Source organism: Pezoporus occidentalis, unplaced genomic scaffold (genome assembly GCF_034315485.1).
Source record: "Pezoporus occidentalis ecotype Australia unplaced genomic scaffold, CSIRO_AGI_Poc_V1 ctg50, whole genome shotgun sequence".
Lineage (NCBI taxonomy): Eukaryota > Metazoa > Chordata > Aves > Psittaciformes > Psittacidae > Pezoporus > Pezoporus occidentalis.
This window is the reverse complement of record NW_026915836.1, coordinates 2086106-2105432: the sequence shown is the minus strand read 5'-3', so window position 1 is coordinate 2105432 and position 19327 is coordinate 2086106.

Genomic DNA, 19327 nt, shown 5'->3' with positions numbered 1-19327 from the left:
TCTTTTTAAGTGGCAAACAAGCCTGGTTTTAACCAAGGACAAATCCAAGACTCAGAAGAATGCCAGGGGCTGTTTGTGCCCCTTGCTTCTAGTCCTGACAAGAGCTGACTGGTGTTACATAGGCAGCTATATGGTTATCTTGTCTGGGGATTCTGGTTGCCTTTAAGTGTTGGCCCCTGCATCTGGTCACACTCACTGGTCCCAACAGAGCAGTTACCTAATGCTTTAAAACTGTTTTAATAATCTGAGATATTTATCATTACAGTGAAGATGTAAAACTAGAACAGCTGATGAACCTGGATTCAGAAACACTTGATCAAATGCTTGTAGTCATAAATCTCAAAGTCATGTTTGAATTGCTGGGATCAGAATTCCTTAGAATTGTTGCTTGTGCACTGGCACTCTGATTCAGGAAGCTTACACAGTCTAAATGTTCTAGCAGTTAGGGTCTGCCTTCTACAAAATGAGTGACCAGACAAACATTTGCTGTCCAGTCTTCATCCTGTGGCCTAGGAGCTAGTGGATGAAACATAGGTGCTTAAACTGGCACAGAATGAGAATTTTGTAGAACCATCAGAAGAACCATGTGAAATCCTGAATTGCAGGAGCATTGGAAGTCTCATTTTTAGAGGTAAGTAACACAGACAAGAATTTGTATTTACCAATCTTGTGCCTCGAGTTTCAGTAGGCTGGGAATTGCACATACACCCAGAGTCTTCTGCTCCAACTCAGCGTGCATGTGGAAGCATCTGACTAGTGCAGAAAGGTCTTCTCCACTATGGAAGACTGCCTTGGCTGAGATAATTCCCTTTCATAAAAGGAATGAATGAAGAATGGGTGGCAAGGCCACCTTTATTTACTGCGTTTTAGCTGCTCACTGATGAGAGTGTCTAAGTCACAGGAAAAGCTGCTGGTTTTGTTTAGTGTGTCTGATGCTGTTAATTAAATGAAATGCCTGATGTCTAGGTTGATGCTGAAATCTTGTAACTTTGTTTACATAATGTTTAACTGCAGAATGGTAACTTTTTAGTATCATTCCAGTACTTCCAGTACTTTCTGCTGGTGGAAGAATGTCTCCTGAGGTACAGTCGGTGAAGCGGTGTGGAAGTTCATGACACCAGTCACTAAACTTGAACCTTTTGACTGAGGTCACTTGCAAGTGCTTTTGCTATTCTGAAATAGGTAGTTCTTGGGTCATTCTAAGTATGTAGGAGTACTTTATAACTGTAAGTTAGAGCTTCTGGTAGCTTGCTAAGATACAATCCCTCATTGTGCCTGTTAAATATGGTGGAGGTGCTTATTCTATATGGTAATAGTAAGAGCAAGTAGTACAACATTGCAGTAAAACACCTGGTGGTGCTGTTCTAAAATTGGGGATAAGGTGGGAAATGTGCCTGAAGATTGCTGTTATCTTAATTTATAGGCTTAGGGGAAGATCCTGTCAATGTGTACAAAACCCTGATGGGAGGGAATGAAGACAGCTAGATTCATCTCAGTGGTGCCCACTGGCAGGATGAGGCAGTGGGCGCATTAGAAAGATGATCTGTTTGTACAGAAGGAAAGGAAGGTGTTCAAACACAGGTTGTGGAGCCTATGCAGATCCAGAACCTGGCTGAGGACGTGCTGGGCAAGTAGCTTTAGATGGCCCTGCTTGGGTAGGGAGTTGGACTAAGTGATCTCAAGAGGTCCCTTCTGACCTAACTGATCTGTGAAGTGAAAGCATCCCTGCCAGCTTCTACGTGTGCCATGGTGCAACCCTGTTTTCATGTGGTGGTCCTTCCCAGTGAAGGAAGATATGCAAGTCTACATTGAGCCTCATCAATTTTAAAGGATGTCTCTTAACTTGACCTACTAGTGTTGGATGTCACCAAGCAGGATTATAGAAGATGCTGTGTACCTCAAGGCTGTGAGCTGTCCTGAAAATACTACTTCCCTAATCACTTGTAACTGTGGAATTTTGGTGGGGAAATGTATCACTGGATGAGGAATAGTAGCTGGGTGGCCCCTTTCAGGCACTGTTTGGTAACATCCTGGACAATAAGCAGCAAAATGGCTGTATTTTTATTTATATCATTTATTATATGACTATACTGTGTTTCTTGGACAGAAACAGTCCAGTTAAGAGAGAAGCTGTGTTGAACTGTTACTGTTGTGTAGGTAAGGGAAGCTTCCACAGTTCAGGATTGTCATTGCTGGCCATTTCCAGTGGGGGTGGGTGAAAACACTAGGGAGGCTTCCAAAATTCTCCTTGGTCCACTGAATTTAAAGCCAGTCTTCCACTGAAGTCTTCATGTTGTAGTGGATACTGAAGAAAGTTTAATTCAGAGCCAGTCTGTTGAGAGATAGACTTTTCAGTTAAAAATAGTTTAGCAAAGAACGTCTGTAAAAATACATCTTGAAAAGCCATATTCCCCCCCACAAGTCCAAGTGAGAAAAGTAGGTATTTGAGATGACTGTGTATATGAATACACTGAGGTTTTCTGGTCCAACTATAAAAATAGGTCATGTTCAGCCAAAAGGGACAACACTGAAAAACTTGGTTACTGCATAACCAATCTACGCTTAACTTTGAAAAGGAGATAGATTCTTCATTCGGACAGAGGGAACTGATTTGGGAGCTTGTTGGAGTAAGTGTATTTTTATATCGGCATTTCTTCAGTCACCTTTTTCCCTACTTACACCTACCTACACAGGCTTAACTGTTCTCACACTGCATCCACTCCAGTGTCTGATTTTGCAAAGTGTTCTTCCTCTCTAAGAACAGTCACAGTTTGTCAGGTATCTGTTTACTCTGGTTTTGAAGAACTGAGTCTGGTATCTGTGTATTCATACCTAAAAATCCATTTTTTTTAAGGAGCTTACACTGCATTTACAAAGAAAAAAGTAAATATTGGGGTGGGGATGGGGACCTCTAATTTTCTGGTGTCCCTAAGAGCAGGTCTGATGCCAAGTGGCACTACTTGAAATTCATACCTAGCTGCTCCTTAGGAAAATACTTCCTATGGCTTTTTTTTAATATGACGTATGGAGAAGATGGCATTTATTTCAGTGTCTCTAAACTTGAGTCCTGAGTACTGTTTCAGAAATTGCGGACAGATTTAGTCCAACTGGAATACCTTAAGGTGAGATTCATCAAAAGATGCAGGTCACTTAATGGGAACAGCTTAAAGATGGGGCATATTCACTGCAAAACTCTGGTTGGATGATACAGTGCAGTAATTCCTACGCTTCAGAACACTATGCAAAGTTTCAGTAGGCTATGGAAGAATGCCTCTGCATTTTACTGGATGCTTTGTGTATCAGAATCTGAGAATGGTTTGGGCTGGAAGGGGCTTTAAGGATCATCCAGTTCCAACCCCCCAGGAAAGAAAAGGGACAGGAGAAAGAGGATGAAAGAATAAAAATCAGGAGAATAATGTGGGAGGAAAAGGTGAGTTTGATGTAAGCATCCAATAATTGAAGCAAGACAAAGCCTGACACTGTTCCTGGAATTCCTGCCTTGCTTCTTCAGGTTGGTCTCAAATGGTGTCTTGAGTTCGCTGATACGTTTCTAGTGCCCCTCCACAGCTAGGATATTCAGATTGTTCCAACTGCATAATTCTAACTTTGCAGATAAGACCTTTAGGCAGGCATGTATGTGCTCGGAAGTTAAACTTCCTTATTGATAAACCAGTACTTCCATTAGTAGTAATGGACACCTTGATCAGCCAAGGATAGTGGCTCTCCCTCAGCCACCCCTCTTGTAGCCACTGAGATAGCCACCATCTTGTGCTGCTGGCTGGCTCCTTTCATGACAAGGCAAACTGACTCATATTCCTCTTCCTTCTGGGTCTGATAAGTTCAGATCAGTTGCTGCATGTATCATTGCAGCAGTATGTCCCTGGTCCTGGGGTACCTTCTTGAAAGGCTTTCTGGCAGTCAGAATGGTCCTTGAGGGAAGGAATTTCTTTGAGCTTTCTACGTTGGCAGGATTGTAGAAAAGCTGTTTGTTTCTGGAGTGAGAGCTTTTGAATTTATTCGTTTCTTAAACCCAACTAAATGAGTTCTTTCACATAGCTATGATAACAGATATTGAAACAAAAAGCAAGAAAAGATTTGTCTCTTGCCCTGCCCCCAATCTGTTATTAATTGTGAAGCATTAAGTGATTAGTAACACCAGGCAGGCTGTGGGGTTTCTCAGATCCCTCTCTTTCTGAAGTATTCTAAAGCATCTGACTACCATAAACATGTTATTCTAAATATCCACTGTCTTTCTAATATTAACTAAACTTTGAAAGCCTTCGAAAGACTTCTGATGCTCCCTGTGTCTAAAGTATAATTGCTCTTTTGTTGCTGCCAAATCATGCACATTGAACAGGAAAACCATAATTGAAGGTCTACTCTAAAGGTCTGTGGTCAGTGTAGTCTTTACATTGACTCAAAAGGCCTTGAATATGCTTAGAAGTAAAGCTGCTTAATGGATTAGAATGTGTGAAAACTTCCAGTAATTTGGAGTTGATTCACAAAGCAGTGTAATGTTAGATGATGTTTTTCTTTTTTTCTTAAGTTGGTAGAATTAAGATGGATTTAATTCTGTTTTTAACTCTGAGAATAAGAGGCGTTTTTCCATGCAATTAATATTGGCATTTATTTATTCACATTACATTGAAAAGGCTGCCAAGACAGCGCTTAGGGGATTGTCTTCTATTGCCTTTCCCTGTGAGGAAGCCATCCCACCAGGTATGTTGGCAGGCAAGTTTGCAAAATCACCTGAAAACAAGAGCAAACGAGCACTTTGAGCAATTCTTCCTGTTTTAATCATCTGTTATTCTACCAGGGGGACAAGTTCTCTTCATTTTCTGAAATGGGCTGTGATGCCCAGGTTAAACAGGCAGCCTCTCTGCCAGTATTTCCATTCCATTGTAGCATCCTATCTGGATTTCTGCAGGCAGTGGCTTCCCTAAAACCTTTTAAAATCCTGTGGTTCTTTACTGGGTTTTGGAAGAAATGCTACCAAAAAATCTCATTTACTTCTGGCAGCTGTTTCTTTCCCTTAAATTTGCCTGTTTTAACCTTCCCTAAGGAAGCATTAGCTAGGGAGACATATCTCGTGCCCTGAAGAGATCTCCACGTGATCCAAGCTGGAGGTCCCTTGCAGAATGGCTCGAACTGCTGTGCTGTAGTTTCATCATTTATCTGGCATAAATTGGATTTGAGGGTGGGTTTTATTGCTATGGTTCTGATAAATTCTCTTTGGCTACTGAAAAGAGGTATAAAATACTTGTTTTATTAGAGAGTAACCTTCACTATGAAAGCAATGAAATCAGGGGAGATTATATGGGGGCAGAAGGTTTCATATTCACGGTCCTTGCTTTCTTGGCTGCTTCTATCTAAAGTCTGCCTGCCAGGTTAGCAGTTAAAAAGGTAAAAAACAGTCATTTGCTTGTGAAGCAGATTGGAAGCATCTACATCAATCCCAAAACCTTATTCCTCATCTGCATCCGAGAGAAAAGCACCTCCTTGCAATCTGTGAAGTGTAGGCACGCTGCTATTGAGGTAACTTGCTAAATAGTCTTAAGCAAACTGGTGGTTTTCAGAGAACATCTGATGCAATTACATTTTATATCAGAAGCATGGGGAAAGTGCATCCAGTATTCAAATGTGTGTTTGTTTCTTCAGCCCTCACCCAAGCACCTAGCCAAAAGTAGGATGCTTTCACCAAAAGTGCTGATAGTTATATCCGTTCAATGTTGGCACAGTAGGATGAAAGGAGTTGTATAAATGGTATCTGCCACTTCAGCTGCCCTTTGTTTCCTCAAAGGGGAGAAGCAGAGACCCTACCTTGCCAATCATGCTGAAGGGCAAAATTTCACTGCTAGTGTACCTCTGGGGAATGCTCTGGAGCCTTTCCAGACAAGAGGTTTCTCTTAGCTTGTAAACATGTCCTTAGCACTGGGTGGATCAGCTATTTCAGTAACATTCATCAGAATCTCTCCTTTCCAATTTCTAGTAATTTCACTGGTGAAATACTGGTTTGTGCTTTCTTAACTTGTAACTAAAATACGGGCAAATTGAAATGAGAGTTTACGCTTCCAATATGCCTGCAGACAATAAACTGCACAAGGAAATCAACTTGCATCCCTAAGCAGCCAGTGCTAATACGAGGTAGTTAGGTAGTGTGAGATCTTCCTCGAGAAACCTGGCTCAGCTGAGTGAAGCCCACCCACAGTTTTAAAGGAGAAGGGAGAGCATCTATCTAACCCAAAAGTCAGCATCTTGCTACCAAGTGCTTCTATATACTTTCTTCCTGCTTCTGTAGATTTGATAGGAGAAATAACATGATTAAAGCACCATGAAGAAGTACCAGCGCCTGATGCTTTGAAGACAAGGTAAGTGTTTCTTGAATACGTAGGAGAGAGAAACAATAGCTGCAACTTGCTTTCAGAATGTAAGTGGGTGAAGGCTCTAGGGATCGCTGTTCTGTAGGTAATACATGACCCGTATTGTCTACTTCGCCTGAGCGTTAAAATATGTTCCTCAGAATATTTTGCTTCTGTGTTTTCACACTTTTCATGTACAAAATATATATATATTTTTTTTTTTTTATTCCCCTCAGGCAAAATTTGATTTGTGTAGTCCAAGATCCACATTTTTACATACTCATCCCATTTCCTTAGTTCTTACCACCAGTCTCCCCTTTGTGGATGCAAGCAATCCCAATATGAACTTGCACGTAACTTCATCTTGCTAACAGAGCTACTCTTCTCTGCTCAAAAGTTGTCTTCTCTGTACCCTGTTGTGCAGTACTTTTGTCCTGAATCTCTGGGCTTGAGATAACATGGGGAACAGGAGACTGTGTAGTATGATAGGTACCCAGCAACAAAGCTTTGCACCTCTTGAACAGAGGTTTTTATCTCTTCAGGGAAGCTTAGAAACCTGTTCAGGGCACCTACAGAGAACCTTGAATATAGCCCATGTAAACCTGTTGCCAGGCAGAAAACAGCTCTAGTTTAGATGCTTAATACTGCTCGTGATACATGTATATGATAATTCACTCATGGGGAGGGCCCATCTTCTCTGCCCCCAAAGCACATCCTAGCCAGGAAGCCCTGTTCCAGACTTGCTCTTTAGCACAGGAACCTCAGTGATGTGGGATGAAAAGTGGCACATGAACTTTAAACCATTCAGTCAAGCTACCCTGCAGAAACAAGTATGACAATCCCAAGCTCAAATTAACTTACTGAAGAGGTTTTTGGATTTTGCCACCTATATCTTTTTTTTTTTCCTTGAAAATGTATTTTTTTATCCTATTTTTCCCTGAACATCCTCCACTATTCAGAGCATTTCTGTGAGATTATTCACTGCGGAAAAGAGTTGAAGCCTCAGGTTGATGGGGAGCTGTGCTTAGACGCGATCAGAACCTTGAACGATACCTGTGCAAAACAATGTGCCATACTTGTGAGTCAGGTTCTACCTTCAGTTCCACCATACTGTTCTCTGTGGTGTGGGAGTACGAGAAGAATCAGCAGCTTGAAGGTCCTCTCATCCTCCTGTCTGTGCTGACTTTTCCTTCCAGGATATTAACGCTATAGCAGCTCTTTCAGCTCCCAGGTTTGCATGTAAGTAAATGAGATGAAAATTACATGATAGAAAACTGATTTATGTATCCCAACATTGAAGCACACCTGTGACTGCCATTTATATGCTTCAACCAAAGGCCACTGAAATCTCCTATTAATTTCAGTGGTATCTGGATCAAGCCCTTGGTATCTTGACCATCTGGGGGGTAGGTCCCGATACAACGCATTTTTATGGATATGCTTAGTTCCATCCCCATTTAATAAAGCATTTAAGTGTGTGATTAACGTCAGTAAGATGCTGAAGCCTGTGCTGAAAGTCAAGCATGAACTCAGCTGTATTTACACTAGAGTGTCTGGGAAGAAAAAAGGCTGTCTGCTTATGCAGACACACAGTCCTAGTAGATACCGTTGTGGTGACAGATCTTTCAGGCTAGAGCTGCCTAAAATCCAGCCAGTTTGAGGAAGAAATAACCCACTCTGGCTTGTTTGTGCTCAGTCATGTAAGCAGGTCCTCCATTTCACAGTAAACTCAGTTACGCTGCCTGAGGGCATTCATAATGAAAACCAGCTATTTTTGAAGTGAAAACTGATAGAAACTATTGAAGTAAAAACCCAACCCAGAAACAGTGCCCGCAGTGCCTAAACTCACCATAATTTCTTCTGTCTCAATGTCCAAGCAGTTTGTTTTGTTCTGCTATCAGGAGGTCCTCAAAAATGTACTTCATTCCAGTAAGTACCATGCAAATGAGTATTTCCACTAATAAAATATGCATGGCCATCTGAAATGCAAAACGCACATAAATTGCCCCGTGTTTTTGTGGTGCAGGAGCTGGATGTATGGCCTGAGCACATGTGAAGTACTTCAAATCAGCTTAGCCCTCTGGATACCAGCTCAGCTGGGGTGATGAGGGGCTGCCTCACTTGAGCAGACTCATGCTGATAGACTAGAGATACTGGAAAATGGGATCCAGTGAATCTCTGTGCTGCCTTAAGGACCCCAGCTGTTGGCTGATGGTCTTGTCTTGGAGGCTCCTCCCTTCCACGGCAAAGCTAGCAGAACAAAATGTGTGCTCTGCTCAGGTGCTTTATTGCTGCAGTCCTTATCTATTGCTTATTGCTCCTTACTTCAAACTGCAGGTGAAGCAAAATCAAAGCTAAACCTATAGACTTTGCACTGAAGCTGTTGAGGCACTATTTTATCTTTTTTTTACTTCACAGTGAGTATTATATGGAGGTAGGAACTCTCTATTGCAGAAAGGCACAATGTGCTCATCTATTACCGCACCAACAATCAACAGTAACTTCATCTAAACCAATGCCTGAGTCCCTGTTACCCTCATGACCATTTATTCCTCTGCCTGTGGCCTCTGTAGCACACCAGCTTGTAAGCAGTTTGTGAAGAACTGTGTTGCAGGAATTGTCTTTTTAATGGCAACGAGGCTGCTGTTGGAAGAAAGGTGACACATCTGGTCATGGTCACAGGATTTTGGCCAAGATGTCTTCAGAAGGCTACGGAGCCACTTCAGCTTGCTCTTTGTGGTATGCAGAGTGAAAAGCAATGTATCCTGTTGCTATTGCCAACCATCCTCTAAGAAATAGACAAGATACAAAGCATTTATTTATTCCCTTGTAAGGGTTTAAAAGAACTAAGAGTATCTGCCACATGTAGAAGGAGGTGTGTTTTGGCTGTGCGGCTAAGACAGATTCAGACTGTAGATGAGCCAAAGTACGAATATTTCAGTAGCTGAAAGCAGGAGTGAGTGCATTGGATGCATATTATGCCTGTGTGGTAGAAAAAATGATTTCTAAAATTCCTCTCTTGCTTAGATTACAATTCCATGAAATTCTAAATGCCTTCAGCCCTTTCAGTGTTGAGGCTGATGCCAGTGGCTTCAGGAGCAGCGTGACTTCTGTAGCACAATTCCTGATTTACTGCAAGAGAGTAAACTCAAGGCCACTGCAGCTCTATTTTACTGTCACTCAATATATTCTGGATGTTGTTTATGAAAGTGCCAGCTATTGCTGCACAGGCAATACCAACCCTTGTAACTCTGAGCGAGCTACGCTTCCCGTCTGAAGGGCCCTCTAGCCATACAGCTTGCAGTAGAACAACAAAACAGCCAGTTTGATGTATCCTCACTGAGGACTGCTCAAGACTCTGCCACTGGACTGTTACCAAAGGGGCAATCATGGAGTCGCTGAGATTGAAAAGCTGTTTTCCCTGACTGAATTTGCTGAATCGGACATGGGAGTGTTACTGCAGTCTGGTTCTTCCAGCAGGACTAGACGATGGGCATCATCTAGGACTAGACTGAGCAGCTGGGAATCAGTGAAGTCTCCAGTCAGTGCCACGCTTCACAACCGAACATCTGTCATGGCCTGAGCATGGCACCTTAAGGGCATCCCTCCATGATCTTCTGTGGGACAGCTTGGGTTTTCTCTGCCCACATCCCAAGCAGGTGCAGGCTCCAGGCTGGAGAGGAGCCGAGCAGCCGTGTTAAGGTGGTGATAAGCATGAGTTAATGCTCCCAGCCTCCCAGCAGGATTACTGCATCAGGTTTGGCACTCTGCTGATGGGGACTACGCTCCTGGCTCCAAGTGGCTCATGTCCCCAGCATACAACAGGTAGGATCTGTGGGACAGGCAGCCAAAATATTGCTTGACCCAAGCTCTTCACCTCCCACGCCCCAGTGTGCTGTGGACTGTAAATCTGATTCCCAAGTACCTAATTCCCCTCATTCACTTGGTAGGGTTGATAGGCACCTAACTCAGCCTTGTGGATGGCAGCATTTGCTTTTACTTTGAGGTATGGCATTAGTGATCGTTACGACATCCAACATGGACGAGGCTGTGAGTATATCTGTGTGTCATTTTAGATCTTCCCTAATGAGCATCATTTGATTTTTAAATCGTATTTTATTAGGAAATGTGTTTAGGGGTCTGTTAATCTAGCTGACACCCAAACCTGCAGCAATTTGTTGCACCACCAGTAAATCTGGTGCTTTAACTACGGAACGCCAGCTCTCGCTCGTCTGTTGTGAAGCGAACGCAGAGTCATTGCTGGTTTCTATTTTTGCATGAAAATGATTCACAATGTAGAATGTACTGTACTACAAAAGGGATGGAAGAAAATAGTTCCATGATATATGTTGAGAGACAGAAGCAATGGCTTGCTGCTGTGATTCACGCTTGTACTGCCCAGGCATTCCAAAAATGGCTTTCTTCACAATTAGCCACAAAATCTGTAAACCATAAAAGGAAAACCATTGGTCTAACAGCAAGTGATCCTGGCTGGCTGCTTGAAATGAAGGAAGGCGATAATTCAGAGGGCAGGTGAAACGTCAAAACGCACTGGACATCTTCTCCTGATCAACTTCATACCCAAGCAGCCCAAACTGGCAGTCTTTGCTCTTACACTGAAAAGACTTGCTGTGCTTCAAAGATCAATATGGTCTGATGAGAACCCATCACTGATGCTTATAAATAGCTTAATTATGGCATCAGTGCCCTGGGCACAGCCACTTGTTGAGGACAAGGGTACCAAAGGGATGGCTGAACTGCAGCCCTGCTCCTCGGGCGAGTTGAGGGGCTGCTGCCCACATCCTCCCCATGGAACAGGCTTGGCAGAAAGAAGGCAGTGAGTAGGCTGAGCCCTGGCAGATTGCTCTTCCCCCAGCACAGCTGAAAAGCCAAAACAACACTGCAGAGAGCACTCAGCTGGATGTCAGCTGAAAGAGGAAAATGTGGGTGTTGCTTCCCTCAACATGTCTGCGGTTTTGGGACCCCCTCGAGCTTGGCATAATCGGGTACATCTCAAGGACAACGTGCCCCTTCCAAGGCCTTTTATGAGATCTGAGGATCTGCTGTCTGTGGCTGGAAGCTTGGAGGTGGGGTGAACTCCAGCTATAGCAGACAATGACCTTCTTATAATTTATAAGCAGGATATTTATTAACACACGCTTCCAGGGAGCCTTTGACAGGCACTTGGGAATGACTCCAGGAAAATACATATGCACAAATATAAGTACAGAAGCTCCTGCTGGAAAAGGCAATTTATTACAGCTGCTAATGTCCTTTTTTAAAACCAGAACCAGCAGCGATAATGCTTGTATACATTTTGCCCTCTGATTGCCAGGAATTCACACCTAACTCAGCCATGGTCTTGCCTGTATTTCTCACTGTAGGCAGGTCTTTTTCCTTTTTGGGGCTGAATCTCTTTGCTGATCTCAAGGTACTGGTAATTTATAGATGATAGCTAATAGAAATGAGCAAAGTTGGGTTGGTTTTTTTTATCCTGCAAACCAAATGATTTGTGCTTTATCTGCCACATTCGTTTCAGAAGGAAAGGGATCTTTAAGAAGTAAAATAAACACTGAGGAATGGTACTGATGTTTATTGGAAAGTACAGCAAAGGACTGTATTAGTACCAATTGTCACGGGACAGACTTTGTCAGTTAAGTAAATACTAACCTTTGATTTGAAAATCCTTTAGGATCTCATTAACTGTTCCATGCCAGGTGGCCTGTTGTCGTAGGAGAGCCTTTCTAAGTAAACAGCAACTCTTAAATGAGTTATACCTCCTGCTATTGTACAATGGTTTGCAACAAATGATCTGCAGCACCCTTTAGAACTGCACTTGCAGCCTTGGAATTTCAACCTGAACCTGGTGTGCTTTATTGACAGACCTGCTGGTATGGAGAACAGCTTTACATCTACTGTTTATCTTGCTACGTAACTGTTCTGTGCCAGAAGCATTCTTGTTTGACCTCAAGCTAGCCGCTAGTTATAAACGGCATCCATGCTCAGGTTTTTGATCATATACCCTAAGTAATCCCATAAGCAACTGCTCCCCTTCGAAATTTCATCATTATAATGATGATACAACCTGATGCACTCTTGCAGTGCCGCTGTCAATGGGGACTACCTTTTCAGTTGCATAAATGTGCATTAACATCCTGTGAATGGCTTAAAATACAGTTACAGTCAGGAAAAGGGTTTTCTAAAAGCAATGTCTCTGTGCTCTATATTAATTCTGAATTATAAGCATAGCAGGGTATACACAAGTCCTACTTTCCAGAGGTATTTTTTTATCCAGGTATTAACTGTCAGGAGAAAGCTCTATGCTGTTAACACTCATGTCTATTGCTAAGTGTCAGCTTCTCCACATATAAGAGTATCTTTTCCGTCACCTCCATATTTCCAACATTCACTGTGTTTTCAACATTCAAATTGGTTTTAATAGTGATGATCCTGGAGGTCTGTGATTGTCAGGATTAAAGGCTCCTCTTTGTTGTGTTTTTGGGGTTGTTTTGGTTAGAGGTTTTCTTCCCTGGAGTCCTGACCATGAAGAAAACACCTTTCCCATCAATCACCTTTTCTTAACTAAGCATCCCTAAGTCAAGTTTGCTAAGCTTACAGATAAGGGCCCCATCTTTTGTTAGCTGTTAGGAAGCCACAGCAGTTCTCAGTTTATCTCGGTGAGAAGATCACAGGCCTCCAAACCCCATTTGGTTATGCTTTTCCCCTTCCCCACTGTCAATCACTGAAAGCCTAACCAGTTCTCTCAATCTGCCTTGTTTCAGGACAGCCTTGCAGTTGATGATGAGAGTCAGAACCAGCATGATCCCAGAGGTGGAGGCTGACACCATCCAGAAGGCTGCTGGCTTCATCTTCTACCTTCAGCACCCTCTTCCCTTCCCCATAGTTATGACAGGTTATAGCTGTCATACTTGTGAGGTTTCTGCCTCAAGCATTTCTGCAAAGCTTTGAAGCTTGTCTTTGTAGTGCTCAGTCACTGCAGTGTTTGCTTCACCCCTTCAGTGGTACATTGGCTTGTTGTGGTTTACGTCTGTGACTGTCTTCCTTCAGTAGCTCTGCTGCTTACTTTCCCCAACACACCAGAACCTTGAGTTCAGCAGGAAACCTTCTTACTCTTCCTCATTCTAAAAGCAGAAAGTAATTTGTCTCCCCCGTAGCCTTGCCTGACCAATTGGTCTTCTATTTGATGAAGGAGAAAACACAAATAATTTCAGAGCCATTCCCACATAGCACGACAACATCCAGACAAGTGGATTTGTTTGTATTTCCCTCTGACCAGAGTATTTGACTGTGCCAAATGTACCTACAAATGTCTCTTGCAGCATAGGAGCACCATAGCAAACCTTGCCACTTCTCTGGGAGGCTGCTGCAAGCCTGTTTCTATCTGCAGCTATTGGGAGTGGTATTAAAGTGCTTGTACCTTCTTTCTTATATCTCTTTTACAGCATACTTCATAGTTATTATGAACTATCAGCAACTGAATCCTTGTCCTAGAATAATAACCCGTCAATGGAATGGTTGTAGAATAGCAATGGCAGTATTTGTAATGACAGGGTGCGGCATGTGCTGGCCAGCTTGTAGGCTGGCACATGCTTTACCTACTACCACAGCCAGCTGAGGTCAAAATGCTTCAAGAGCCAAGAGAGATCTATTAATATAATTTTAAATACTGTGGCTAATATCCAGGTAAGGAGAGCCTCAAGAAGGTATCTAAAGAAGCAAAATGCTTTATTTCCCATCTATTATAAAATCTAATAATCTGCTTTTATGTGTAGTCCTTTGAATGGTCACTGAGTCAGAATCAGTGTGGTCTATCTGCTGTGCAAGTAATGGTAACTGTGCGTGAGAGATCTGCCAAAACTCTGGTCTGTTTTGGAGAGCTGACTTTTCAGAATGCTTTTCATTCATAAGCCTTCTTTTCTTTGTCATCTGCCACCTGCACCATGCTTTTCCCATATTGCTTTTTCTTTTATCCTCTTCTCTGTCTTGTCCATAGTATTGTTCTTAGCTTGATACTCATTTTTATTTCAAACATACCAACTTTGGTCTATCTGATCTCTTATTCTAAATAATGGACATGAGACAAATTATGACAAAAAGCTAGGGAAAATGCTGCTGAAGTTTAGGAAAGCAATCCAGTAAGCTTGCTTCTTCTGTTTATTGTATTTTTTATTCACTATTTGTCATAAAGTTGTTCTTTAGGATACGAGAGTCTGAGCTTTCCATCCTAAATGATAGTAGTATCTGATGGCATGTTCAGATATTCAAACTGATGAAGGCTATCTCTTTGTTAGGCTGCAAAGGGAAGACATCATGGAATTTTTTTACTGTGCAACTCGTGGCATAGCAGATTTAAATGGGTATTACGTGGTTCCTGAATTGGCCTTAAATCATCTACATGCTGCCAATGAGCATTTTCTTAACAGCTGATCTTTCCTTTAGTTAATTACTTAATGCTCCATCCCTGGCAGTGTTCAAGGCCAGGTTGGATGAAGCCTTGGGTGGCATGGTTTAGTGTGAGGTGTCCCTGCCCATGGCAGGGGGGTGGGAACTGGGTGATCTTAAGGTCCTTTCTAACCCTAACTATTCTATGATTCTAAATGTCAAAATGTGATGGCTGAGCAAAATGTCCTATTACCTGCATGAGCCTGAACTTCACAATCATTGTCTGTAGACAAACAGAAAGAAGCAGTACATGAAAAAACATGAGATGTTGTGACTGCACAAAAGCTTCATTTTTATGCCTGCCTAAAGCTGACAATCAAAAATAAGGGAGGGGAGCAGGGAGAATTAATCAATATACATTACCCTACCTCATGGCTCTGAACAGGCTTAGGCTGGACCACAGCTGTTAAAGACCAAGTTGGGTGATTTGTGGTGGGTTGTGTTTTGTTAGTCTTTTTTATTTTCTGGAGATGAATTGGACAAGCCTTTTATGGAAGATTCTAACTTAAAATTGGCTTGTGGAAGTTTCTGAGGCTTTTTTAGCGGAGTGTTCCAAAATCCACTTGGTTTGTGCAGCAAAATGTATGTTTTCATTCAAGACGGGTGTCATAACCTAAAGCTTCTGGAGATGCAGGCACAGCTGTTATAATTGACCCCTATTACCTACATCTGCTATGGCTATAAAGTTGTTATTTGGTTTTGGTTTGGAACGGGATTGAGGATTGAATAATCCATTAAAAAATGTAGACTCCAGCTCCCTTCTCAGTAAAAAAACATTACATGGCTATTAGAAAGAAATACAAAGAAAATGCATTACAGAATATGCTAGGGCTATTTTCGGTGTTTTTTCTCCCCACAGAGTTGTAATACATTTTCTTAATGAGATCAACTTCCTAATATAACTAGGAATGCCTTTTCTGGATTGCTTTTGATTGCTTCGATTGCAGAAATCTCAAGTTTGGCCTTAAAAATTAGATGGGAATGTGTAGATGAAAGTTTGATTTATGGAGTAGCTTATGGTTGTGTCTACAAACAAGTGATAAGGATAGGACTTCAGTGTCGTGTCAGGAGGAACTCCCCTGAATACCACTCCTAGTTAGCTCTCCACTAACCCTGAAATGGGTTGCCCAGGGAGGTTGTGAATGCTCCATCCCTGGCAGTGTTCAAGGCCAGGTTGGACAGAGCCTTGGGTGGCATGGTTTAGTGTGAGGTGTCCCTGCCCACGGCAGGGGGGTTGGAAATGGATGATCTTAAGGTCCTTTCCAACCCTAACTATTCTATGGTCCTATATAACAGGAGATGCTGAAATAATGGGAGAGTTTTATACTCACAAAATGTGAGTATAACTCCCTGGAGAGGGAGAAGCAAGAAAGTAACATAATAATGGTCTATAGCCTCACCAGTCATTCACAACACCAAGGGGGGAACTGAGGTAAAGGTTTATTGTCCACAGTGCTGTGAGCAGTCATGTTTTCCTTTGATTTTACATAAAACCAAGAGTTTCTTTATCAGTCTTTTAGTCCTTTCCCCTCAATCTAACTTCTTTACTTGTTGGAGGGAAGCATGGCCTGTCTTGGGAGTCCAGGGACGATATTTTCTTTTCCAATGCCCCAAGCAAGTGTTTCAACTGGTAACAAAGGACATCTTCCTCCTTTTGTTGCTAATTATACCTAAGAAAACAGTTGCATTTACTGTTTATAAGCAGCAAGTTATTCTGTGCAATCTGAATGCAGTCTAAACAATGATGAAATATTTAGAAATTACTCGGTGGTGATGCACCAGCAGATACTGGAGTTCTCAGCTTCCTGTTTACATTACAGCATCCATTTGTAACGCCTGATAATGTATTTGCTGTGGCATTGGCATTATTATCTGCATCGGTTAAAATGAGTGTTAATTTATGATCAACTGAGATTGGAATATTGTTCCACAGCACTGAATTATTCACAACAAGGCATGTTCCGTTAATCAATCTAAGAGACTAAAGGATTTAGGGAGGAAAAAAAAAGAGTGTTTGGGTACCTAGAGAGGCTAATGGTGTTCTTGGGCTCTTTTTTTAAGTCCTGGCATACAGTGAGCTACTCACTGCTGAAGTGTCTTCTAAATACCCTCTTATTCTGAAACCAGTACTCATAAGAAGTTTCTTCCTTGGGCATTGGTTTCTTTTAAAGTGCTTGCATCAGTAAAAAGCCATAAGTAATATGGAGGGCTCAACAATTAGGGTATTCTTTTAAAGAGCTAGTTGGGAATTAGAGACTTCTGAACTAAGAAACAACTACCTCCTTTTACTTCTGGAAATGATAATTCGGCATATAGGCTGCAGAATGCTTTTCCTCGGCTACATGCTCTTTCTATGAGCTGCACTGAGGATGTGCTGGATGTGCAGCACTCTGTAAAGCCAGGAAACTGAATGCATGAAGCAAAAACTCTACCAGGGTCTGTGCTCATTCCTTACTGCTTGACTGGGACCATATTGCAGTTTCTCAGAGCTATTAGGCGTGCTGTTTATTTAAAAGGATGAGATGGCAACAAACAAACTTTCAGTGTGTTGAGATGATTCACATCACAGCTACTAGTGCCCAAAATAGCGAGCTGCATATGTTAAAGAGTACAATTGAAGGGCATTTACCTAACTCCAAATGGCTTTTGCTGTTGGTGGGCAACGTAAGGTCCGTGATTCACCCACCACACTTATTCACTGTGGCTAATAACTGGAGGAGCTTCCCACAGAAGCAGATGTGTAATGTCGACTTTAATAGATCCTTGCCCAAGCCTACCCTTTTCCATGACGTGAGGGCTATCTCCTAGTATCTCTGCCTCATGACAACTCTGATGGCTTCATTATGAATGAAACATGGGATATTATGAAAGCCTGACTCCACCAAAGATAGTGATGAAACACACATTGTGTGAGGTGAGGATATCACCTGCAAGGTCTCATTCTGCTCAGCTCTGGCAACTGAGAGATGAGAATCATGGCACCAGTGTCTTCTCGTGTCCTCACTCACTGAACAGGGTGAAATGCTTGCCAGCCAAACTGACAGCAGTCTTGAATGCAGAGGGTATGTCTTTATGCCTTTGAGTCTCAGGTGCTTTCTGTTGGCTTACACAACCTGTCTCTAATACCTCAGGCTGAATCCTGCTTTCAACCAAGTATTTCCACCAAGTCAGTGGGAGCTCCAATCCCTGCTTGCAATCTGACAGGATAGGGTTATGAAAGCAAACCTTGCAACCACTGCAGTGAGACATGCAGAAGAAGTGCCAAGCTCTGCCTAGCTGACTTTCCACTGTATAATAAGGGAGGCTGTGTATGCCCCTTGGGAGGGCTTACATTAATTTGGCAGAGCAACACACCCGGCGCAGGATTCCTGCTGCCTGCAGCTCGCTTGCTAGATAGGCCTTGCAGTGCTGTGACTCAGCTGGTTTTATTTGTGGCAGAACTGTGAATATCTGGGCTACCAGGCAGGAGCTACACGAGAAGCTTTGAGCTCAGCAGGCTTAGGAACCTGAAGCTGCCACTGTGTTCAGGCACATAAGCCCCTGTGTAAATTCGATTCAGATTTGACTCCTAGCTGGGGTTGTTCATCCCCTCTGTGAATGAATCCACCTTATTTGGGTAGCCAGTATAGGTTTAGAGGACTAATAATAGACACCACACACACACACACCCCAGGTTAGGAAACTTCGACCTCAAATTTTATTTAGGATGTAGGACTTTTATGCAAATTGCAGCACAGAGTGTGTGTGTGTGTGTGGGAAATGCAACATCTGGTCTGTGTTTATAGCTTCTTTTCTAATGCACGGTGGCAAATCCATTTAACTAAGCTGTACAGAAACAGCATCACTTCTGCTTAATTATAAATCTGTTGCATATCATTTTGGTCTTTGAAAATGAATATGGATAAACAGACTTACCTCTAATCTATATTGATCTCTATCAAGTGATGAACAGATGATGAACTTAAACCATCCGGTTCTATGCCGTTCCCCATGCATCTCCCATCTGTACAGACATGGAAAGATGTTTATTGTAACTAAGACCAAACACTTCAAGTAAACGATTATTGTAGTAAGTTTAAAAAATAATAAAGACAAGAAAAAAAGGTAAAGAGCAAAACCACACACGAGAAAATGTCTTTCCATACTGCCAAGGTCATTTGATGTCAGGATACAGAGGAAATATGCTTGTCATTTTGCATAATGGGTGGTGTTCTTCCTTTTAGCAAAATGCATGAAGGTGAGCATACTGCTTTACATCTATGTGCTTGTTTCCTCACATATGGGGACAATAGCTCTCTGAAATGGATCTGAGAACACTCTAAAAGCAGCTGGCTAGTTTTTGTCCTGGTACTGTGTTAGTCAGAAGAAGCAATCACTAATCTTCCCTGTCCATCACTAGATCAGGAAGGAGAAGTGATAACATTCAAACATGCTGTTACGGGAGGCAAAAAGGCAAATGATGCCCATCATGAACTGCAAAGGCTAAACCTTAATTCCTTAGGGGA